General features: G+C 51.7%; 2 protein-coding genes across 3 annotated transcripts in view; both read right to left on the reverse strand.

Moving 5' to 3' along the window:
• The window catches only part of LOC113819860 (sodium/mannose cotransporter SLC5A10), a 379,451-nt gene that overhangs the window by 242,193 nt on the left and 120,352 nt on the right, over positions 1 to 16,906 (reverse strand). The gene's annotated exons all lie outside the window — the stretch shown is intronic.
• LOC113806329 (RNA-binding protein MEX3B) overlaps positions 1 to 16,906 on the reverse strand; it is a gene marked incomplete in the record, with an annotated part of 110,006 nt that overhangs the window by 35,361 nt on the left and 57,739 nt on the right.

A 16,906-nucleotide genomic window follows, 5' to 3' on the forward strand; every position in this document is an offset into this window, starting at 1 on the left:
TAAGACCATTTCCCTTTCTTTTCTCTGCCGCCCCCTATTGTTCCCCTCATACCTTATCCCCCCTCCTATTTCCTCATTCCTTATTTCCTCTCTCCTTCCTCCTCATGCATTTTTCCGGTCCTTCCTTCTCTTTCCTCCTCACTTCTTATTCCCCCTTACTTTTTTCCCTCACTCCTTACTTACCCCTCCTTCCTCCTGCCCCCCCCCTCTACTACATATTTCCCCTCCTTCCTCCTCTTTCCCCCACCTCCTCCCCTCTAGGCCTACCCTCACCCACACCATTTCCCAGCCGCTGTAGCAGTTCCATCGGCCTCGTCCTCGCGTAATTGCCGCGCCCTCCCAATTCCACCTCCAAACAAAGCCCATTCCGTCCATTAACATAATTATAAACATATATCAGACACCGCCAATTCCAAAAAGGGGGGAGGGGGAGGGAGGGGAGACAAGATATGAGGGGGCGGGGGGTGAGAGGACAAAGGTAGGGAGAGAGAAAGAATGAGAGGGAGTGAAGAAGAAAGAGAGAAGACGAATGGGACGGAGAGAGGGAGGGAGGGAGGAGAACGAAAGATGGGGGGGGGGGGGGAAGGGACAAATAAGATAAGAGATGGGAAGGAAAAAAAAACAAGAGGGAGAATTCAAGGACAACAACAAAAGTGTTTAGGAAGAAGGGGGAAAATCAGAACACAAACAAATACAATCATAAAAAGTAAAGGAATACAATCTCTTCACGCGATCCGATGATCCGACGCGTTCCGGTAAAAGCCAGAGTACGTGGAGCTTCGACCGAATCAGCTCCGTATACCGGCAAGGGCGCTTCTCCGTCCTCCTCCTCCTCTTCCTCCTTCGTCGCCTGATACCGGACCCTAAACACGTGTCCGAGAGTAATTACGGCACATAGGATCATCGGGAGGGAGGGAGGGAGGAAAGGGAGAGGGAGGTAGGAGGGGAAGAAAGGGAGAGGGAGGGAGGGAAGAAAGGGAGAGGGAGGGAGGGAAGAAAGGGAGAGAAGGAGGAAGGAAGGGAAGGAGGGGATGGGAAGGAGGGAGGAAGAAAGGGAGAGAAGGGGGCTTGGTTGTTCTAACTTTTTTGGCCTCATTTTTTTCGTCGATTACCAGGCTACTAAGCCAAGAGGCTAAACACATTATTAGATGCCAATAGAGTCCTGAAGATGTTTAGCTGTGTATATTAGTCTATTCGCCCCCCCCCCTCCCTCTCCCTCCCTCCCTCCCTCTCCCTCCCTCCCTCCCTACCCCCCTCCCTACCCCCCTACCCCCTCCCTCCCTCCCTCCCTCCCTCCCTCCCTCCCTCCCTCCCTCCCTCCCTCCCTCTCTCTCTCTCTCTCTCTCTCTCTCTCATAAATCTCTTCCGCGCACAACATGTCATCCTGTAGTAGCCAGCCGCTGCGGTAGCGCCCGGGGTGGGAGGTGGGGGGTGGGGTGGGGGACTTGACCCTCGGATTTTCGATATGCCTCGGCCTCTCTCACCCATTCACTCACACACAAATGCATATACACAGAGACGTGCACACGGAAACGCACACATGCATACACGTACAGGCCCGTTTACCCCGTCTCCGCCAGTGAGCTGTAGCGGGAGCGCGACACAATTTACAGTGTGGGACATTGAAGTTGGCCAGCAATAATGGCAGCGGCCACTGCAGATGTGTCCCTCCGCCGCCCCCTCCCGCCCCTCCCCTCCCCCTGTCCTCGAAGCCCCTCGACTCCCTCCCTCCCTTCCATCGCCAGAGACCCCTCGGCTCCCTCCAGCCCGCCCCTCCCTCCCTCTCTCCCTGCCACCCATCCTTCCTATCCTCCGCCCCCTCTCGGACATCTGCCGGACTACCACCACTACCGACGCCGTTCTAAATTTAACTTTTTTCCCCCCTCCCTCCCCTCCCCAACCCCCAGCCCCCAACCTCTCACCCATCTCTCTCCCTCCCCCCCCCCCTCTCTCTCTCTCTCTCTCTCTCTCTCTCTCTCTCTCTCTCTCTCTCTCTCTCTCTCTCTCTCTCTCTCTCTCTCTCTCTCTCTCTCTCTCTCTCTCTCTCACTCTCTCTTCCCCCCCCGTGGCGAGTGAGCGATCGAGCAAACAGGCCTAAAGCGGAAGAGGGCTCGGCGCCGTAGCCTCGGGGTTTCCCTTCCTCCCTCGAAGGACACGGCGGCCGCTACTGCGTGCTGTGGCGGCTGACACGCGAGGCGGACGGCGGCGGCCTGGCCACTGCACCACAGCAAATAATGTCCGCTTGCCTTATATAAAAAAATATATGCAGTTTATATACGATAGAATTGACAACGCGAGACTTATTATCCGGTTAGCTAATCTATGGGTACGTATCACAAGAGAGTTTCTAAGCTTATTGACAACTGAATAAATAAGACACGAACGGCCGTAACACAAAACCGTAACTTAACAAAACCACTTCAAAATCAATAATAAAAGAAATGAATGACCTTTAAAAAATAATAAAAAAAATAATAAAAAATAAAAAGAAAACAACCGTGGTAGGTCTCACTAAGAATGAAGCCGTATTAATAGTAAGCGTGTTTGTACAACTCCCAGTGGCGTCTGCATTACAATCGATATTGACTGTAGAAAACCCGGCCCCCCGACCAGCTATCTCTCACGCGCGGCCGCTGTACCGGAGAGGGAACACCCTTATTGCAACGGAGAGAAGGGTTGAGAAAGGGTGAGGCGGGAGAAGGGGAGGGGGGGAGAGGCGAGAAACGAGAGTAAGAGGGAAGGAGAGAGACGAGAGAGGGGAAGGGGGATACAGGTTGGAGGGGGATAGAGTTCAGAAAGGAGGAGAGGAATGGAGTGTGTGAGATAAATAGATAGACCTAAAAGCGCGCACACAATGTACAGCGTAGGTGTAATAACCCCTATCCCGGCCGGGCCGCTCCCCCTCCGTCACCCCCCGCACGGCCCGCCAGCAGAGCGCCCCGCCGCAGCAGACGATCAACAACATCATCGGCAGCAGCAGCGTGCCACAGGGGCGACGGCAGCGGTGGTGCTGCTGCTGCTGAATGGAATGGTGAATGTGATGATGGTGAATCGTGATGGAGGCAGCGGCAGCACGGGCGGCGGCGGCAGCAACGGCGGCACCACCACCACCGTCTGCAGTACAATCGATAGTAGGGTGTAGACTTGGGGTTGCCAACGAGTGCCACACCGGCGAGCTGGTGGTGATGCATGGCTCGAGTGCCGCTCTCCAACACACAAACACACACGGACACACGCACACACACACCGATGCCCGATGACAGACAAACACACAGGCATAACGCTCACTATCATCCTGCAAGGAACATGCCAACAACCACGTGACTCTGCCCTTGGCGTTCACGCGTTCATAACACACTACTACTACTACTACTACTACTACTACTACTACTACTACTACTACTACTACTACTACTACTACTACTACTACTACTATTACTCTTACTACTGCACCCATTTATTCACGTAAAATGCCAGCGATATTACTAACTGCTGCAGTTATATACTTCTATATATAATTTATCTACATACTGTGGGTATATGTATGTGTATAATATATATATATATATATATATATATATATATATATATATATATATATATATATATATATATATATATAGTGAGAGAAATCGCCGACCATCACATACATTTAGTCCTACAATTTATCTTTGTTTACAATTATTAAACGCAAAATAGGGAAATCTGCCCATACGAGCGAAACCGCTTCGTAACAGCCGTGTTCTGCGAGGGCACAGGATAATCCAGCCGTTGGTCGCTTTCATTAATCATAATCAACGCTCGTAGCCACCCCCCCTCCCCCCCCCCTCCGTTGACAGGAGCACTCCAAATAATGTAATTAAGGCCTCGCAAACTGCAGCACATAACCAAGTTTGTAAACTGTAGTTAAATTACATCCTAGACTTTTCGGTGTCGGCCGTAAGCGCACTCCTTCGCTCGGGGGGAAGAAGGGGGTGGGGGTGGGGGGAGGTGTCATCCCAACCACGCGAGGAGAGTGGCGTCTGTCTGTCTTGTTCCTCTCTTTTTGCGACAGCCCCCTGCATGATTTGACAGCTCCATGAGTATGCATGGCGGATTTCCCCTTCTCCCTTCCTCCCCCTCTCTTCTTCTCCCCCCTCCCCCCCCACCCTTTCCAGACACCCGGAAAACCCGCCAGAAAAGAGGTCACCCTCGCGATCCACTCAAATCGGACTGACCTTCCCCGCGACCTGACCTGCCGCTGTCACTCGCTCGGTGATGGCGAGTTCATCTACGTGTCTGTCTGTCTGTCTATCATCTTCCTTTTTTTCCTTCCCCCTATTCGTAGCCTCTTTCAGACCCCTCCTCCTTCCCTATCCAACTACCATTAAGACCCCTCGCTTCCCCCCTGCCCCCCAATCTACCCCTCCTTTCCCTCCGCTGACCCCCCCCGCCCCCTTTTCCAAGCCCCCCCCCCCTCTCTCTCTCTCTCTTCTACGGTCCTCCCGAGGGTCTAATTACCGACCAGTGGTAGCCGGGGAAGGAAAGTTTAGATTGCGTCCTTTTGTCCGGCTTCGCCACTTCGCCGCGCGTGTGACGTGCGCCGCGAGGGGATATTGAAAGAAAGAAAGAAAGAAAAAAAAAAAAAACGCCGACAAAATAACAGCAAAAGGGATTAAAAGATATATATCTCTCCCCCCCTCTTGCTTTTGTTTATGATCATTACTAGTACTATTACTACCACTGCCCCCTCCTCATTCACATTCACTATCGCCCTACTCCACCCCCTCCCCTTCCACTATCCCGTTGCCCCTTCAAACCCTCGGCCAGACGTGCCGTGCCCCCCCCCCCCCAACAATCCTAGGGTACAAGAAGGATCCGAGTCCTACAGGCAAGGAGTTAGGCGTGTCCCGGCCCGTGTCTTACAAGGTCGTCCTTCCGTCGGCCACTCCCCCCCCCCCTCCCTTCCCCCATCGCGTGACATGCCTAAGCCACCGAGCAGCGAGGACAAGCCAGCGAGTGAGGCCCGGGGCGGTGCGGTAGGAGTGAGGGGGGAGCGGGGGAGTACTGTCAGGGTTCCTTACGAAACTTGTTGGAGAGGGGAAGGCAGGGGACGGGGTAACGACCCAACTTTGCGGTCAAGTCTATGGAACAGATCGATCGAAAGTCACCAAATCAAGAGGAATTCAGAATAAATGAGAGAAAAAAATAGAGAAAACCATATATCCGAACCCACACTCACAAACATATACAAATATATCAATCAACCAAATCAATGCCGAAACCTACGGACTTTCCCGCCACATTTCACCACTTTTCCCCCCTATTTTTTATTTTTTATTTACCCTTGCCCTTCCTTCCCCTTTCCCTCCCCCTCCCTACCACAATGGCACGTCATCTTTACGTCTCTAACTGCGGAGGGGAAAAAAAAGATGGAGAGGTGGAGGTCGAGGAAGGAAATAGCTCTGCAATCTCCCCTTCTTCACACATCACTAAACAGCAATAGCACGACCCGGATCCCCGCGAATCTAAGCAAATAGGATGCACAAATTCAAACGCGCACGCCCCCGCCCCCGCCCACACCCTCTCACGCCCGCCCCCGCCCCCGCCCACACCCTCTCACGCCCCCAGCCCATAGCCTTCGCCAGGGGGAGAGAGAGAGAGAGCACACGCCAAATCAAGCGTTATAAAGCGAAATGGGCGTAGTAATTCAACTCTGAATCACACGTCCGGCGGGGGGTCTTACCGTGTCAGCCCGCCAGACATGCTAGATTTGTTGCACTCTCTCCTCGTGCACATTTAAAAAGTCATATAACATATCTGTATCTATACCATTCTACATCTGTATCTGTTGAATTCTATATTTATGTCTACATCTGTAACTATGTTTAATTCTATATCTATGTCTACATCTATACATGTTTAATCCTATGTTTATGTCTACATCTATATTTATTTCCATATCTGTTTATGTCTATGGACGTCTATAAATATAGGTTGTGTTCCCTTTGTGTCTGTGAGTATTCCGAACAAATACTATGTAATATGTGTCGCATGAGAAAAATGACACCGATAACGGATAGAATGCTTTTTTGTTTTCCTCTAAGGTTAATATATACAGAGACAGACACAGCATATTCAGCCTACATATTACATAATGCATTTCTTTCTCTCTCTCTCTTTGATATTCTTTTTATCCCACAACCTATCTACTTTACCAAATAGGCAGGAAAGAATGTAGGAAAAAATATAAATAAAAGGGAAAGAAAGAGAACAGTGCCTCCTCCCCACAGACCATCGACTAGGCAACTCAAGCGAGGGGTGATGCGAGGGGAAAAGAGGAAAGGACTGACTGGCGGAGGCAAAGGGAGGGGAAGGGGCGAGAGGAGAGGAAGGGGAGGGAGGAGAGGAAGGGGAGGGAGGAGAGGAAAGGGGAGGGAGGAGAGGAAGGGGAGGGAGGAGAGGAAGGGGAGGGAGGAGAGGAAGGAGAGGAAGGGGCGAGAGGAAAGGAGAGGCAGGGGAGGGAGGAGAGGAAGGGGCGAGAGGAAAGGCGAGGAAGGGGAGGGAGGCGAGGAAGGGGAACAGGGGAGGGGTCCACCGACAGAAGGCGAGGGTGCCGAGGGGAAGCATATCTGGTCATCATGTGGCCCTACAGATGCTCGAGAGGGAAAGAGGGGAAACAGGATGAAGAGAGGAAAAGCTGATGGAGGTCGAGGAGGAGGTGGAGGAGGAAGAGAGGAAATCACCATTATTTTCTGTCAGGTTTAAGAGTCGAAATGAGGATAAGGAATGGAGAAAGAAGTGAACAAATAAGAGACAGGAAGAAGAGAGGGAAAGTAAGAGGACTACGCAGAAAGGTAAGACCAATAACACAATCACAAACTAAATAATCAAATAAATAAATAAAAAATAAATAATAAACAACACCCGAAGGACAGAACCTAAACTAAGCTCCATAAATGATTAAATAAATAAAACTTAAACACAGCGTCAGGGGGTCACAGAGCGCCGGTTAAACACCTCTCTCACTGGCTTCATCTACCCACCGGGCTCCGAGTCGCCTCCAAGACCTTCATTTCGCCACAGCTTACCTGGAAAAGAGAGAAAAAGAAAGTTAATTAACGTTTTACCAATAGCAATACCTTAGCAGATAATATACATACACCAACGCTACTAAATAAATACAAGATAAAAAAAACGATGCATACATAAACTATTGACACGCGACTCACCGCAATACATAAATAATTTTTAAAAAGTCTTGTCACAAACAAACAAACAAACAAACGAAAAAAATCGATGACTCCCAAGGACGTCTTCACATCCCCACCCCCTTTTCGAGAAGGAAGAGGAATCCCTAACATTCTCATATTTCTCATATTGGCGTGGAGCAGAGAGAGAGAAAGAGAAAGAGAAAGAGAGAGAGAGAGAGAGAGAGAGAGAGAGAGAGAGAGAGAGAGAGAGAGAGAGAGAGAGAGAGAGAGAGAGAGAGAGAGAGAGAGAGAGAGAGAGAGAGAGAGAAGGGGGGGGGAGGGACAAAACTCATTCTTCTTCAAAACAAAAACTTAAATTCCACATATACATCTTGCTGTGGATTTATCTATCTGTCAAATCCCTCCATCCTCCTCCATCGCATCCACGAAGAGGGGAAAAGAATAAGACTAAAGGAGTGGGGAAAAAAGACAGATGGAGGAAGCTAGAGCGAAAGGCAGCCTCAGGAAAAGGGAAAGGGAAGAGGGGAGGGGAGCGCTGACCCCTTAATTGTAATGCCGGGAGGATAGGCCTCCGCGCCCGCCAGGGGAGGCCGGCGAGGGGCCCTTCGGCGCAGGGGGCTTGTTGTCACAGATCCTCCATAATGCCATAAGCAGTGAAAGACGAGTTATTGATGCTGGGGATTTTTTACCCTTCTTTGTTGGTTTTGCTAGAGGTAAAAAAATGGGGATTTGGCGAATCGTCAACAAAAAATTGGGAGGGTTTCGAAACGACTTCCCTGGAAGGAAGGGGAAGTCCCTGTACGGTATAACAGGGCTGGACGAGAAAATGAAAGACAGCAATCGCAATAAAAGACAACTATGTGGCTTGTTGTCGATGGTCCGGTCGGCTCAGGCGAGACTTTACTTTTTGTGCCTAACCCCCCCTCCTGCCCCTCCGTTTCCCTCCCCCAGCACCCACCCCCATCCCAATCGCTGTTCCTGCCGCTGCACGGGCGGGCGGGCTTCCCCGCCGGTGCCGCCGTGCCGCTGCAGAAGCGAACGGCTGTCAACAACGCCGGCCGTGTTATTAAGGCTCTTTCGGAGCCTTTGACATCGCGCGACGCCGGTTGGTGACATTATTGCGAATTCCTTGCACGCCCGACTCGTCCTCGTCACTCACTCGCTCGCTCCTCATCGCCGGCGCTGGCGTGTTCATAAAGCGGATTTGTCGGCTGGCCGTCGCGCCGCCGCCGACGGCCGGGCGAGGCAGCCAGGGCGCTCGTGGCTTCATGGTGTCCCAGACATCATAGACACCCCAACCCCAGACCCGCAAAGATTTTCAGACAGTGTCAAGTGATAAAAAGACAAACCACCACACAGAGAAAGCAACAAAATCCTCGGAAAACGAAACACGACTTCGAGAATACTGTCGTCACGAAAAAAATATGGCCTCCTCCTCCTCCCCTAATCCTCCCTCTCGTCCTCCCGCCTCCCCACCTCCCCGTTACCCCCAACCCCTTTTCCCCCACCCGCACCCCGTCCCTTATTGGCACAGCGCTCCTTTTTTCTATTAGTCGAGTCAATAACGGAACTGACACGATCAAATCAACAGCCCAATCGCAACCTGGCGAACCTCCCACCTCTCGTTGCTATTTGCTGACTTCTCAAGAAACTCAAGAAAAAAAGAAAAAGAAAAAATAACAAGGGATTTTTTTAACATTTCCCATTTTGAACCTTTTAGTCTTTATAATGCTGTATCTTTTTCCTTCTCCTTATATCGTTTTTCTAGGAGAGGGGAGGAGAAAAGAGAAGAGGAGAGAGAGAGAGAGAAAGGAATGGTGAAAAAGGGAGAGAAGGAAGAGCTCTGCGACGGTAAGAGGGGCTTGGCTGGGAGGGAGCGAAAGACCTAAAAAAAAAAGTAAGTTTAAAAAGACGACAAAGTTTCCACAACAAAATGAAACTTTCCATGACAGAGCGGCTGTCTCGAACACAAACCCCTCGCAAGTTTACATCTTTTTCTTCTCTCCCTTTTTTTTTCTCTCACTTCCTTCTTTCAACACTGACGTATTTTTAAGGGAGCCTGGGGGAAAACTTTTAATGATATCTCTACAATTTTTGCCCTTAAAAAATATTTACAAATTCGTATGTTAATCTTTCCCTTTCTTTCCTTTAACAAGGTCCCCTCAGCATTCCAGGGGAGCAGGAGGAAGAAATGAGGAAGAGGAGGAGTAGGAGGAAGAGGGAGAGGAGGAGGAAGAAGGAGGAAGAGGAGGTGGAGCAGGAGGAGGAAGAAATGATGGAGGAGGAGGTGGAGAAGGAGTAGGAAGAGGGAGAGGAGGAAGGAAAGAGGGAGGAGGAAGGCGAGTGCGTGGTGGCGATAGGCCTGTCCGAAGATCCGAAAGACGAACACACATTTCTCGGACTTTCCACTTGTTTTATTGGCGTTCGTTCCCCCGACTAGGAAAAAAATAATAGAAAAAAATAATAAGAGAAAAACAAAACACGTCCCCCCCTCTCTCTTCTTCCTTGGCCTCCCCCCCCTCCTTACATCCATCCACCCACCCCGCCCTTCCCCCCTTAACCTTGCCCCAATTCTACCCCTCGACCAAACGGACGCCCTCAACTGCCTAATGAATATTGTTCCCCGGAAAGGGTCACTGCAATTGCATCCAAGCAGATGAGACTTTGGAAGATAGAATAGGGGGAAATCTGGAAGAATGGAGGAAAGAAGGAGAAGAAAGAAGGAAAGAAAAGGAGGAACAGAGGAGGACATGGACGAGGAGGAAGAGAAGGAAGAAGAGGATGAGGAAGAATGGGAAGGAATAAGAGGAGGGAGGAGCCAGCGGAAGCGGAGACGGAGAGGAGGGGAGATATGGAAACGGAGAATAAGCAGAAAGGTGAGGGGCAGCAGGAGGGAAGGCAATGGGGGAGGAGAGAGGGGTTGGAGTGAATTGGATGAGGGAGGGAGAGGCGAGAGGGGGAGAAGCACTTCGCCAAGTTTGCGAAGGGAGAGGGGAGGGAAGGGGAGGGACAGAGGGGGGAAAAATTGGATTTGGCCCGAACTGAAAACATAATTACAACACAACTCCCGTCTCAACACAATACTGAAACGAACAGACGAACGGATGAACAGCGCAAGAACCCTCCTGCTCTCCCCCTACCCCCTGTCACCCCCCCTCCTCCCCATTGCACCCCACGCCTCTCCATAACGTCGCAGAAAGCAAGACGAACAAAGAGAAAAAAAATTGAAAAGGACGGAGACGAGAGTGGGGTGGGGTGGGGGGAACTAAATTCCTCCTCCTCCTTTCCCCCTCTTACCCTCTCTCCTCCTTCCCTCCTCCCTCTTACCTTCTCCTCCCTCCCTCCTCCCTCTTACCCTCTCCTCCCTCCTCCCTTCTACTCTCTCCTCCCTCCTCCCTTCTACCCTCTCGTCCCTCCCTCCTCCCCCATGACCCTTTCCCTCTTCCCTCCTCTCTTCTCCCTCTCTCCTTTCCCCTCTTTTCCCTCTCTCCGCGGGGGAGAAAAAGAACGTGAATGAAGAAAAGAAAAGCCTTATTCCCCGAGGTCCATCCCACTTTATACCGTTCTAGAGAAAGAGAATAAGACAAACTGACAGACAGATAGACATTGATAGACAGACAGACATAGATAAAAAGACAGATAGAAAGACAGACAGGCATAGATGGAAATACAGACAGACACAGATAGAAAGACAAATAGATAGATATACAGACAGACAGACAGACATAGAGAGACAAGACACCCAGAGGCAAACGGCGGGCAGCAAATGACATCAATACTCAATGTCAGCAATGGCATGAAACTTCCGGATATTCCTCTCTCCGATATTCTGCGTCAATCATTTGCAGATGCATTGCAGTAGTTGACAGGCGACGGAAAAAACGGCAGGCCTACAATGACCAAGGACGAAGTAAAAATGGAGAATGGAGACAAATACCAAAGGTCGCAGAGAGAGAGAGAGAGAGAGAGAGAGAGAGAGAGAGAGAGAGAGAGAGAGAGAGAGAGAGAGAGAAAGTGAATTAGAGGGAGAGTGTGATGCAGAGAGAGAGAGAGAGAGTGAAACGGAAAGAGAGAAAGTATGAGGTGGGGGAGAGTGAGAGGGAAGAAGAGAGAATGGGAGCGAGTGTGTGCGTGTGAGAGAGAGAGGGAGAGAAATGAAGAGAGCGAGAGCGCGCGAAGAGGGGGGGGGGAGGAGGAGGAGGAGGAAGAGAGGGAGGCGACGAGGGAGGAGGGGGAGTAGAGGGCGGAGAGGGCGAAGGGGAAAGAGGGGAGCGGGGGGAGGGGGGGGGGAGAGAACGTGAGTTAAAGGGGAAATCTCAAGACCCGAGTCGCCGTGCCCGCCGCCCGCCTCACGTCCGTCCTGAATGGGCGTCTCTCAACGACCATGTGCTGTCCGGGATAAATTGGTGGGCGGGACGACAAGACCGCCATGAAATTAATCGGCTCTTCGGGCCTTTGGTGGGCCGAGTCTGGGCGAGGGGGGGGGGGTGGACACAAGGCCTCTTACAGGAACCACAAAGCATGCAATGACAGGGTAAAAAAAGGAAAAAAACTGAATGGGTGAAAGAGAATCCTAGAATGAATGGGGAAATACAATAGAGAACGGGTATCCTAAACACACTGATGGCACTCCCTACACTCCTCTGAACCAGCAAATGCACACTCGCTACGGGCAACCTCTCCCGAGACGATGTCATCAGCAAACATGGGTTAAGCTTAAGCGTTTCCGGCGCTGTTATGCCACCTTAGACAGGCGTCTCGGGCGCTCTCGCAACCCCCACCCCACCCCCACCCCCACCTCAGGAGCCAAAGACAACAAATTCGTAAAGCACTGAGATCGAGGCCCTCGCTGTCGCCGTGCTGATGCTGCGGAAAGGCCGCACTCGCCGCCGGGCGCACGTCAACAGCACAAGCCGAAGCCAGCAATAAAGCCTGCATCTGCAACGGCTTCTGCCCGCCACCGCAGTCCTTCCTAAGTACACAACTCGACCCAAGGACACATCAACAGGATAAGCCGTGACAACAACATCAGTCACACGACGAAAAAATAAGGCCGAAGAAAGTTGCAAGGCGAAGCACGAGGCAGCAGATAAGACGATAAGAAGACAAAACAAACGAATGGAAACAAGACGGGTTACAGGGCAGGGAAACATGCACATGGGCGCACATGCACGCACACACACACGCACGATGCACACGCACGCATGCACGCACGCACGCACACACATGGACGCACATATGGACAAATACAGGCAGTCGCGTGCGCACAAGCACAAAATAGAGAGGGGACAGAAACAAGGCATCAGCTAGGGAGACATTGTATCGAATTTACATAAACTTGTCCATCCTCTTACCTCACAAGTCTCCAGACATGACATGCTATTCTTTCTCCTTCCTCTCCTCCTCCTCCTTCCGTCCCATGCTCCCCTTTCCCCTCCCTCCCCAACCTGCACCTAACGCAACCGCCTGCTCCAGACAGCCGAGAGCGACGCTGGCCTCGAAGAAACCCAAGCTGGCTCATGAGCGGGAGTCGAGTCGTACCCATAGAAGGCGCCCCTCCCGCCCCCGGCCCGGCGCTGCGGCGAGAGGCGTCCCGGACCCCGCCCCGTCCCGCAGTCGTTGCCGCAGCCTGCAAATATTCCAGGTGCGTCTTTGCAACCGCCGCCCTTGACCCCAGGGACGAGCTCGGTTTCCATACTTCGGAAAGCGTGAAATACGAGTGTCTGCGGCAGAGGCGCCTGCGAGGACACAGACCAGCACATCTGGCCGAGGGAATTCCATGTCTCCATTGCGAGTCCCCGGGAAAAACAAGGTAATAAATTTGTATGGACAAAGGGAGAGGGAGGGAGGGAGGGAAGGAGGGAGGAAAGGAAGGTGGGGATGGAGGAAGGGAGGAAAGGAAGGTGGGAAGATGGGGAGGAAGGGAAGGAAGGCGAGGAGGGAGGGAGCCAGGGAGGGAGGGAAGGTGGCGAGGGATGGAAGGAAGAAGGTGGGGAGGGATGGAAGGAAGAAGGTGGGGAGGGAGGGATGGAGGGATGGTGGGAGAAAGGAAGGGGAAGAAGGGAAGGAAGGGAATCACGGAGTGAAGGAAGGGGGAGGAAGGAAAGGAAAGCGGTGGAGAAAAAGGAGAGGGTGAGGGAAATGGAGACAGACAGAGACAAAGAGAGAGAGAGTGAAAAGTGCAGCATCAGTACGTGTGAACATCTCTGTTGTAACCCAACCGCACACCCAGCTGAACGCCCATCCGGACCGCCCGAACGCAGCCAGGTCCAGAGAAGAATTCCGAGAGGACAAACACGCTTACAAAGCATTAGGGAATTCTGATAAACAACAGTCCTTGAAGGTGAAGGCCGGGAGGTGAAAAACGGGACATCTTTCCTACCTTACCACACGAAAAGAGAAAAAGAGGAAGAAAGGAGAGAGAGGAAGAGAGAGGGAGGGGGAGAGGGAGAGAGTGAAAGCGAGGGGGAGGGGGGAGAGGGAGAGGGAGAAGTATAGGAATGGGAAGGGAGAACTGAAGAGAAGGAGAAAAAGCGGAGTGAAGAGAAGGGAAGGTAAAAGGAAGAGCGGAAGGAAAGGAAAGGAAAAGAAGAAGGGGAACAGAAGGGAAGGGAACGAAGGAGAAGAGGACTGGAAGGGGAGCAGGGCGAGCGAGGCGTGTGCTGCGGCGAGGCCAGCTAACAAACACACAGACACAAGAGCGAGCGTGACAATCTTCCCGGACACCCCCTGAACCTCTTAGTGTATTGATCCTCTACGTTATTGGCACGGGCGGGCGGGCGGGCGGGCCGCTGGTCTGCCTCTCACGCCCAGAGACATTTTTACACAACTCTTTAAGCCGGGTTCCTGGAGGAGCGGATTTCCCCTCGCGTCCTGACCGCGTCGCTTTCATCAAGATTATATAATTAGCTTTATTACTGATACTGTGTCATCGTCATCATTAATATAGTTACTATCATTATTACCCTAATCATCTACACCTTCCTTAAAGTGGACCTCCATTAGAGTCGAGTGCAGAAGTGAATCACTTTGCAAACAGCCTGTCAACTTCAACGCCTATGCATGCAACAGCACAAGAGAATTCGACATCGATCACCAGAAAATAGAAAGCTTACACTACAACCTATCAGATAAACTACAACAAAATAAATTCATAAAAAAATACATCGAGAACAACAGCCTATAAACCCTTACGCAGCGCCCCAAAGCAGAACGACGAAACGACGACAGCCAAAACGAGAAACGAACCCTCCCCCCCCTTTCCTTCCCTCCCCTCCCCCCAGCCCAGTGCCAGTGCCAATGGTGACGACAGGATGGCACATAGCGTGACGGTCGGCGCGAGACAGACAAGGTCAATAAAGAGCAGGTAACAGACAGGTCCAATAAGCACCGAGTGACACTCCCGACGGGGGGCCGATGTCCACCTTTGGGCGTGTGTGTCGGCAGCGTCGCGCTCGATTTGAAAAAGGGATAAACAAATTATTTCATTCGAATATATAACGCCGAGGTGGTCTGGCTCAAATGTATTTGCTAATGTGTGCGAGGGAGGGGAGGGAAAAGAAGGGAGGGAGGGAAGGGAAAAAAAGGGAGGGAGGGAGGGAGGGAGGAAAAGAAGGAAGGGAAGGGACGGAAAAGAAGGAAGGGAAGGGAAGGAAAAGAAGGAAGGGAAGGGAAGGAAAAGAAGGAAGGGAAGGGACGGAAAAGAAGGAAGGGAAGGGACGGAAAAGAAGGAAGGGAAGGGAAGGAAAAGAAGGAAGGGAAGGGAAGGGAAGGAAAAGAAGGAAGGGAAGGGAAGGGAAGGAAAAGGAGGAAGGGAAGTAGGGAAGGAAAAGAAGGAAGGGAAGGGAAGGAAAAGAAGGAAGGGAAGGGAAGGAAAAGAAGGAAGGGAAGGGAAGGAAAAGAAGGAAGGGAAGGGAAGGAAGGAAGGAAGGAGGGGAAGAAAGGGAAGGGAAGGGAAGAAAGGGAAAGGAACGTGAAGCGACGAGAAAAACAAGCGTGTGCGTGCGTGTGCGTGTGCGCGTGCGCTTGTATGCACATCCGTGTGGGCGCAAGCGAGTTTATGGATTCCCAATTAAAGATATCAGTTCCCAACTCCTGGACGTTAATACAATTATTTACCCTCGCAACCGCCGACCGCGTATAATAAAAAATACCAACAGAAGTGGCGGGCCGAGCAGGAGAGGAGCGCGGGGAGGGAGGGAGGGAGGGGGAGGAATAAGGGGTATGAAGCCAAGAATCAATAAAGTATTAGTGGAGGGCTCAGACCAGACCAGACCAGCCTCCAAATCCCATCCGGAGGCCCCCGCGCCCGCCGCCCATAGTCTTCCATTCCCGGTCTGCTCCTCCACGCGTGCATCTGCTCCTTCGCTCCGGTTTCTTTCGGACATTCATTTACTCATTCATTCATTCATTCATTCATTTCCTTTCCTTTCCTTTGGGACGCTTCTCTCTTTCACTCCCCCTTAACGTTCTCCATCTACATCTCCCTTTCCCTCTCTCTCTCTCTCCATATCCCTCTCCATCTCTCTCTCTCTCCCTCTCCTTCTCCACCCCTCTCTCCCACAAACCCACCCGCGAACTCGTTCATTCGTTCTCTCATTTCCTCAGAAGTTACTCCGCCGTAAACGTTTGCACCCTTCCCGCCCCTCGCTTCCTTGCTGGAGCCTTTCTCTCCTCTCTCTCTCTCTCCCCACCACCGGGCCTCTCTTCAACCCTAGAACGTTTCCTCTCTTCTTACCCATCCCCTCTCTTTCTACCGAGGACCGCACCACTCCCCTCCCCCCACCCTCCCTCACTCTCCCCTCTCTCTTCACTGCTTCCCTCCCCCCTTTATCTCCAACCCTTCTTACTCTCTTTCTACCTTAAACGTTCAGCCTCCCCTCTTCGTAAGAACGTTTCGTCTCTCTTTTTTCTCTTTCTCTCTCTCTCTCTTGCAACCAAAAACGTTTCGCCTCTCTTCGACCCTGGAACGTTTTACTGAAGACGTGAATTGCTTCCGTCTTTTTACCTCACTTGCGGTTTATCTTCTTTTATATCTTCCTTCTTGTCTCAGAGACAGGAGAAAGGGTGAGAAAGGAGGGAGTGGGAGGAGGAGGGGCGGCGGGAGGGGGATAGGGGGAGAAGGGGAGAGGGAGAGAGGGAGAGAGGGAGAGACAGATAAAGACAGACAGACAAATTGATAAACCCTTCAATACAAAATGCTAATGAAAAAAATAACATTGACCATCCTCAAATAAAGCAAAAAAAAAAATCGCCCCCCACAGGAGATCACCAAGACGGTCGTTAACGCGATAATTAGCGACGGAGGCAGCTGCAGAGGAACGCACGCACACGAACGAACGAACGAACGGACGAATGTACGAACGAACGGACGAAGGGCCAGAACACGTGCCGCTTACCTGGCCACAGCTTCATGCCACACTCGGCTCACCAACGGAGGTGCCAAGACAACCAAGAGTGCCACGACCCGGAGGAGGGAGAGGATAAGAGGGGGGGGGGAGGAGGAGAGGAGGAGAGGAGAGGAGGAGAGGAGGAGGAGGGGTGGGGGAAGGAGGAGGATCCAAAGAAATTCCGAGCTGGAGATTCCACATCAATTTAAAGAGACAACGAGGCAGCGCCGGGGTGAACGGGAGGGGGAAGGCATTGTGTGCAGAGCTGTAAGAGGGAGAGGAGGAAAGGAGACGGATGTCGAATATAGGGACGAGGGATGGACG

Source organism: Penaeus vannamei, chromosome 3, assembly GCF_042767895.1.
Source record: "Penaeus vannamei isolate JL-2024 chromosome 3, ASM4276789v1, whole genome shotgun sequence".
Taxonomy (NCBI): Eukaryota; Metazoa; Arthropoda; class Malacostraca; order Decapoda; family Penaeidae; genus Penaeus; species Penaeus vannamei.